This window comes from Taeniopygia guttata, chromosome W (assembly GCF_048771995.1).
Source record: "Taeniopygia guttata chromosome W, bTaeGut7.mat, whole genome shotgun sequence".
Lineage (NCBI taxonomy): Eukaryota > Metazoa > Chordata > Aves > Passeriformes > Estrildidae > Taeniopygia > Taeniopygia guttata.
Genome location: NC_133064.1, coordinates 18,118,431 through 18,126,558, shown reverse-complemented (window position 1 = coordinate 18,126,558; position 8,128 = coordinate 18,118,431).

Here is an 8,128-nt window from a genome sequence, read left to right as displayed (position 1 = left end):
TAGGAAAGGGGGGACAAAAGGGTGTCCAGGAGCTCACCGTAACACCTCCCCCTTATTTGTTAAACAAGGTTACAGGAATTCACTGGGCTCAATTCAACCCCGAGTATGGGTTTCCCACCACCCCATGTTGGTGGCGTGGTCAGGCCTCCTCAGGTTAGCCAACTCTATGTGGTTGACCTCTGAGGTAGAAGGTATGAGGCCCTTGATAGCTTTGAAAATCAAGTGACGCAGGATCCCGAACGCTAGGGTTACAAAGAACAGAATAACAAAGACTAACAAAATTGATCTAACTACAGATGTCCACCACCCCGTGAATCCCCATCCCTTGAATATTTCTGTTCAGCATTTGCTGGATGACAACTTGCATGGGGTTCATCACAGGGTTGAGTGGAAGGTAGGTTTTCTCTAAAAGGGAAGAACAAACATTTTAAGAACATGTTAAAGCTTCTGTTTCTGCCGGAAGGAATTCCTGCCTAGGAACTTTCTTCTTCTCCCATCCGGCGGCGTCTTCTCTTTGAAGCATCAGATACTTGCTTCTTGTCCCCTTCTGTTTGACCTGGATTCTTGGGGACAAAAGGTTTCACCCACTTCTGGGGAATCCACCGAGGGCCTGAGGGAGTAGCTACACACGCATAGCCACGACCCCAGGTTACAAGTTCATAGGGACCCTTGGTTTCCCAAGTTTCTGGATCCCTAATCAAGACCGGTGGATGCTGAGACAATTTAAACTGCTTGCCACTGTTAAAGTGACATACAACCGGTGGACTCATATTTTCGAATGAACAATTCAGAAAATTGATAGTAAACATAGCTTTACAGAGCTTCTCTCGTAGAGACATCCACGGAGCTGAGCTGTTTTGTTTTTTCAATACCTGCTTGAGTGTCTGGTGTGCACGCTCGACTACAGCTTGACCTGTGGGGGAGTGGGCAATGCCAGTCTTATGTTCCACTCCCCACTGCTGGAGAAATTCCAGGAACTCCTTGGATACATACGCTGGGCCATTATCTGTTTTGATCGTTTTTGGCACCCCCAATACTGAAAACGCTTGTACTAGGTGTTGTTTGACATGTGCAGCCTTTTGTCCTATATGGGCAGAGGCATACACTGCACCTGAGAATGTGTCCACGCTTACATGAACGCATTCAAGGCGACCAAAACTCTGAATGTGTGTGATGTCTGTCTGCCATACCTCACAGTTGCTAAGGCCTCTGGGGTTTACCCCCATGCCTAAGGATGGCACCGCCTGGAGCTGGCAATTAGGACAGTTGGTCACAATGGCTCGGGCCTGACTCCGTGTTAGCTGGAACTGTCGAATCAAACCTGGCACGTTCTGGTGGTAATGCTCGTGACTCAGCTTTGCCTGCTGGAAAACATCAGGGAGACTTTCCTTTTCAACTGGTGCAGCGAAGGAGTCTGCTTTTCCGTTCCCCTCTGCAATCTCACCTGGCAAATCAGTGTGTGACCTCACATGCATCACAAAGAATGGATGTTCTCGGTGCGAGATTAAATAAATTAGCCTTGAGAGTAACCTGAAGAGATGTTCATTTTCTATTTCTCTGAGCACAGCCTGCTCCGCCCTGGACACTATACCTGCCACATAGGCAGAGTCTGTCACCAAGTTGAACGGCTCGGAAAACCTCTCAAAAGCTCTCACCACTGCAGCCAGTTCAGCCACCTGGGGGGATCCCTCCACAAGCTCAATATCAGCTTCCCAATGCTGAGTCTGTGGATTTCTCCAAGTCATCACCGACTTGTGGGAAGCCCCAGAGGCATCAGTGAACACTGTGAGAGCCCTGAGTGCCCTCCGGCTCCTTTTCTCTTGAGGAATCAGGTGGAATTCCTCATTGAACAACTTGTGAGACGGGGCATGGACTGATATTTGTCCCCTATAGCTGTCCAGAGATAGCTGGAGACTGGCACTGCTCTGGAGCAAATGCTCAAACATCCCTTTTGTCAGTCTCTCAGGAGAGTTCCTTCCCTCCTCAGAAAGCCTGACTGGAAGGTGAATACATGCAAAATCACACCCTGCTAATTCACACAACCTCACCCTGGCCTTCTGAATCAGCTTTGCTATCAGCTCTTGTGGCCTAGTGATGGTTTTGGATCTTTGGAACGATAGGAAAACCCATTCTATGATTAAGAGTGGGTCCTTCTGCCCCTTGATCCATTGGAAAATCAATCCATGCAGGTGTGGGAGCTTTCCTAGAACAATGAACTGGAAAGGCAGATTTGGGTCACACCTGTGTGCCTGCCTTTCTGACAAGGCCTTCTGTACCTTTTCGATTGCTGTCTTTGCCTCTGGAGTCAGTTCCCTGGGGGAGGTCAGCTCCCTCTCCCCCTTCAATAAATTGAAAAGAGGTTCCAGATCTTCATTCGTGAGGCCTAGCCAGGGCCTTACCCAATTTAAAGGCCCACACAGCGAGTGGAGGTCTGCTAGTGTTCTGGGGTTGCAATTGATCTCCAATTTCTGTGGGACAATAGTCCTTGCAGAGATTTCCAGGCCCAGGTATCTCCAAGGTGGCATTCTTTGAACTTTGTCTTCCTGCAATTTGAATCCAGCAGAGGTTAAAACTTTAACCACTAGGTCAAGTGTATATTGGAGTATAGAGTCATTGGGAGCACACACAAGCACGTCATCCATATAGTGTAGGATGATGGCATCCTTTCTCTCTGCACGCACTCGAGACAGCAGTGCTGCTACATACTGTTGGCATATGAAAGGGCTGGATTTTAGACCTTGGGGCAAAACTTTACAGTGGTAGCGTTTCATCGGTGCTTCTCTATTGACCGTGGGAACAGAGAATGCAAACCTCGGGGCATCTTCAGGGTGCAATGGAATTTGGAAGAAGCAGTCCTTTATATCTAACACAGCCAATTTCCAGTCCTGGGGAAGCATAGCTGGGCTCGGCATCCCCGGTTGGAGAGGCCCCATGTCCTCCACAATCTTGTTTATCTCTCTGAGATCATGGAGCAATCTCCACTTGTCCTTCCCAGGCTTCTTTATTACAAAGACTGGGAAATTCCAAGGGCTGTCTGTTTCTTGCAGGTGTCCTTGAGCTACCTGCTCCTCCACAAGTTTTTCAAGCGCCTCGAGTTTTTCTCTACTCAAAGGCCACTGTGCTACCCACTTTGGGGTGTTATCCAACCACTTTAACTTGTGGGCATGGCGCTCCACAGTGGCTACTCCCGAAAATCCTGGGGTGTCTTAGGAATGATTAATTGGACTCCCCACTGGGACATGGTGTCTCTCCCCCACAGAGGAGCCTTATAGTCTGCCACAAATGGGCGAACACTTGCTGATTTCCCGTCAGGTCCCTCAATTTGCACTACATTTTTAGAAATTTTTGCCAATGTAGTTCCTCCTATACCCTGAAGTTTGCCTGCCACAGGTTGCAATTCCCAGTGTGATGGCCACATGGTTTTGGGTATCACCGTGATGTCTGCACCTGTGTCCAGAACACCTTCCACATGAAGGTATTCTGACCCATGTGCTAGGTTGCATGTCATGGAGGGTTTGTCCTCTCCTACTACTTCCGCCCAGTAGACTTCTGGAGATTTTCCTTCTACTGTGATTTCTACTGGGATGGGAATGGCTTGTGCCAGAAGTTGCCCCTTTTCTAGATAGAATGGAGGGTGCAAGCAACGTGCCAACAGCATAAGGCTGGATATTTTTCCCTTAGTAGTACTGGGAACTATTTCAATCTCAGGAGGTGTGTATGCTGTGTCCCCAATAACAAAATACTCACTGTCCAGTTCCATATCGTACGCCTGCAGGTCCTGAGGGTGTTTTGATAGGTCCACAACAATGACTTTCCAATCAGTGTTTCTGAAATGAAATCCTTTGGCAGTCACTAAGCGGGGTCGGCCTAGTGGCTGCCAAACCTTGTTAGTAATACATTTCACATTCTTATTTTTCTCTCTCCCCCCATCATAGTATCCACCCTCCCCCTTATTTGTTAAGAGAGAGGCATTGTCACATTTGTGTCCCACTATATTTATATCTTTGCGCATAGCAGTGGGCACGCGCTGTGCATCTAGTTTTTTTGTTTGTTGATCTGTCTCTGGTTCTGGTTCTGAGGACAGTTCCTGGCAAAGTGTCCTGGTTTCTTGCAACGCAGGCAGATGATTTGCTGCAGCTGTTGTGATGATCTGGGTGGCTTCCTGGGGCCTGATGCAGCAGTGGCAACAGGCTGTAAGTCTGCTGGTGCTCTATGACTGACAGGAATATCAAGCAGCTCTGCTTTCTTAACGCAGGCCTCGATCATCTGGCCAAGAGTAGGTGCTGGATCAAGAGGAAGGCTGAGAAGAATCCTACGACAGGTCTCGTTGGCATTCCTCTTGGCCATTTCTTTAATCAACTCTGTTTGCACACTGGTGTGTTGCACCTGTTTTTCGACTTGGCTTCTCAAACGATCCACAAACTGCAAAAAACTCTCAGAAGGAAACTGTTTGATATTAATATAGCTACATTCAACCTCAGTGCCTGGTAATTGATACAGTGTCTTTTCTGCAGCAGTACAGATTTTTTCCAAAACCGATCTAGATAACAGTCTGGTTTGTTTTTCTGGACATTGTATGTCTCCTGTCCCACACAAATGGTGTATTGTAAGGGGCTGGCCATCCATGTGGGTGGCATCACTGGGTGTACGCTGTATTTCTAGCAAAACTGTTTCCAAAGCCAATTTCCACTTACTTTCCCATATTTCATATTCAGAGGATGTTAGTAAACATTTAAACAAATCAGTGATATCTTTTTGCACCATTTCATTTGAATTTAATGTTGCCCTCATCATACCCTTGAAAATCTCACTCAATCTCCCAAATTCTCTCTGAACCTTACAGATTTCTGTTTTGTCCCTGTATGGGAGAGGTTGGTATGTCCTTGTACCGTTTCTTCTCCCTAAATAAACCACTGGAGTTATAGATGGTATCGAGTCCTCGATAGGGGCAGGCTTGTGTTCGTCCCGCGCTCCCCCCACCTCGGTGAGGGGCAGCTCGCCTCCCCCCTCTCGGGCTGTCTGCTCCGCGGTGCAGACTCGGTCCCCGCCCCGGCTCTGAGCTGCGGGGCTGCTGTGCCCCGCCTCCGCCCTGCGGTCCTCGGCGCTGGGGCTCGGAGGAGTGCAGGGGCCGGCCCCGCCCCTGTTCCCGGGGCAACCCAGGGGCTGGCACTGATAAGGAGTTGCTATGGGAGATAAGCAGGCATCGGAGGAGGGGAGGGAGGAGGGGGTGAAGGCGGAGGGGGAGGTGGAGGGCGGGGGAAGCAAAGGAATGCGAGTGGGAGGGGGAGTGGGGGTTGGAGCGGCCCGCGCCGGCGAAACCACATGGCGTCCGCCATTATCTGTCCGCGTGTGCCCCCAGATGCCGTGCTGCTCTTTAAGACAAACTCCGAGCTGTATCTCTCAGAAAAACAAGGTGTCAGAGGGGAATAAGGGGTGGGTGAGGGGTTTTCAAGGCTGGGGTATTCAGGAGGTGGGCAGGAAGGGGAAAAGGGAGTGTTAGAACTGTGTTTCTGCGTTTGCATGCTTTCTTCTGCTTCTAAAATATTTTTCTGTGCTTGTAAAAATATCGGAATAAATCGAGAAACTTTATGTTCACCATTTTCGACTTTTAAAGTTAATATCTGTCCAATTTGATTCCAAAAAGCAAGCGAATTCAGGTCTTGCACAGTAAAATTTGGTATTTCTGTCTGTAGCCAGCACACAAAACGCAGGAGGAGCTTTTTAGGGAATGATACATCATTTAAGTTATTGCTAAGATGTGTTAGTATACTCTTCTGTTGCAGTGAAATGTTAGTACCCATGATTTTTAATTGTTTCACTGGTCTAGTCTCCACCAGAGCTAATAACACAGCACGAATGATTCGAATTTCCCTCCGTGGAAAACCCGAGCCGGGGGGTGCACAGGGGGAGGGGCGGCTTCAGCCCTCTTGTCCTGCCGCTGCCGGGGCGGCTTTAGCCCGCTCCTCCCGTGCCTGTTCCCCCGTGGAACGTGGGTATGCGCAGCCCACCGGTTCCCGCTCACTCGCAGTTGGGTCCTGGCTCACCGCCCCGCAAGCAGCCCCCCCCAGTCACTTATGGTAACCCCTCCCCGCCAGGCGCGGTCCCGGGTGCCGCGTCGGAGAATTTACCAAGCCTGTAACTGCGGGATTCGTCTGTGAAACCCTCTCTGGGGGTTCCCTCTCCAGTCGGCTCTCCTGTGGTACGCAGGCAGAGGTCCCGACTGTCCCCCGTGACTCAAAGCTTTTAAAGGCAGCTAGAGTACCAGGGCAGTTGACTGTCCCAAGAGCTTTTGACTCCCACCCGAAATAGGGGGGCCAGCTTCTTCGTGGGCTCAGAGCAGCACACGTTGGGCGCCAACTGTTATTTCTATTGGTTTTCCCCCCCTCCACGCAGCCCCCTGAATGAATCCGACTAGCTCAGAGATATGGGGCTGTGAGGGGAGGAAATAGCAGGAGAGGGAAAGGTATACAGAAGAGGCTCCTTACCCCAGGGTGTGGGAACAGCTCTATTTATTCTGTGGTGTCCATGGAGAGCGGGGCAAAGAGAGAGAGCAGGAAGTTTCAGGGGTCTATATAGGTTTTGGACAGGGTGGGCACTCCTGGCTCCCCGCCAACCCCATTGGGGCAGGGAGGAGGATTCAGGGGATATCATGATCAGAGCCACAGAGGCCCTAGGAAAGGGGGGACAAAAGGGTGTCCAGGAGCTCACCGTAACAGTTACCTTCAGCAGTAACTCCAAATTACACTGAGAAATCTGAAAGATAATGGAAATTACCATTAAAAATTAAATTGTGATGATAACAATGTTTACAAAGGTCTTGTGCATTCATTTGGAAAAAAAACTTTTCAGTCACAGATCCCTAGGCTTTCAATTTCATGACAAGAATGAATGATATAGGAATCTGAATGGTTTAATCCTCTATTCTTATACTAGGCCATCATGAAAAAACATTACTGCTTAAGCTATCAAAAATCCATATGCCTACTCTTCTTTAGAGACTACAGTCATCGGGTAGACCAGCACAAGACATTTTTATTACTCAATAATTAGAACTTTTTTAATTGTACATGCAGGTTCTTTATTCTCATTTCTATTTTTCTTCATTTCTACAAGATATTTTTTTCCTAGTAACTAAAAAACTCCAATTCTTAAAGCTCATATGACAGAAACTTTTGAAAAGTGGTTTTCAATTGTCTAATTTTTAAACACAACACTTTCATTAATGACATTTTGAAGATGGCTTTCCCTTAAACAAACATATTTGAAACATACACAGAGTACTATACTTTTCCTTCAATGAAAAAAATCTCCAGAGGAAGAGTATGAATACCTCAGTTCTTGCATAATCTTCCATATTGCTTACTACTGGTAAGTTTCCAGATGAAGTACCATGTTCAGCTCTGTTCATAATATGGAAAAGATAGCATGCAAGAAAAAATTCAGACTTTTTAAATCATCAGAAAAAGACAAAAATTTTGCAATATCTTCTTTATTAAAGAAGAGAAAGGACAGTCAAGATTATATGCTAGTTCTTCAGGGTTTTGCATAAAATTTTATATATATAGGCATGGATAAAAATATATATGCCTATATATATAAATTTTTATATATTTACATATATATATATATATGAACACATTAACAACTCTAAAGTATATGAAAAATATTCCTGGGTATCAGACAGTAATGACTACAAATGCTACATATTTTTAAACATAGTAGATAAATTCTGCTATGAGTATTGAGGTAGTGGACATGTCTTTAACATCCTACTGGGTAGGAGTTTTTAGTATTCCATTTTCGGTTTTGTTAGCTGCATGAAAGAACAAGAATCTTTTTTATATGTGGTTTTCACTTCCACGGGGTCAACTGATCTCTCAGTTCCCCTCAGAGATTATTTTGTGACTCCAAAACCATCTAAATAGAATTTTTTTTTTAATTAAAAACCCCACAGAAGCATTTTATTTGGACTTTAAAAAAGCTCAGTTCTCCTAAGGTGACCAATTTAAAGTGTTAGCACATATTAGAAAGACTATCATCAAAACCATCAAATGATCCCTCATTTTGGAAAAAAAAGCTAAGTAACACTCTAAGCACTTCTGTATCAGTCCCCTGCCCTTCCAGGTGA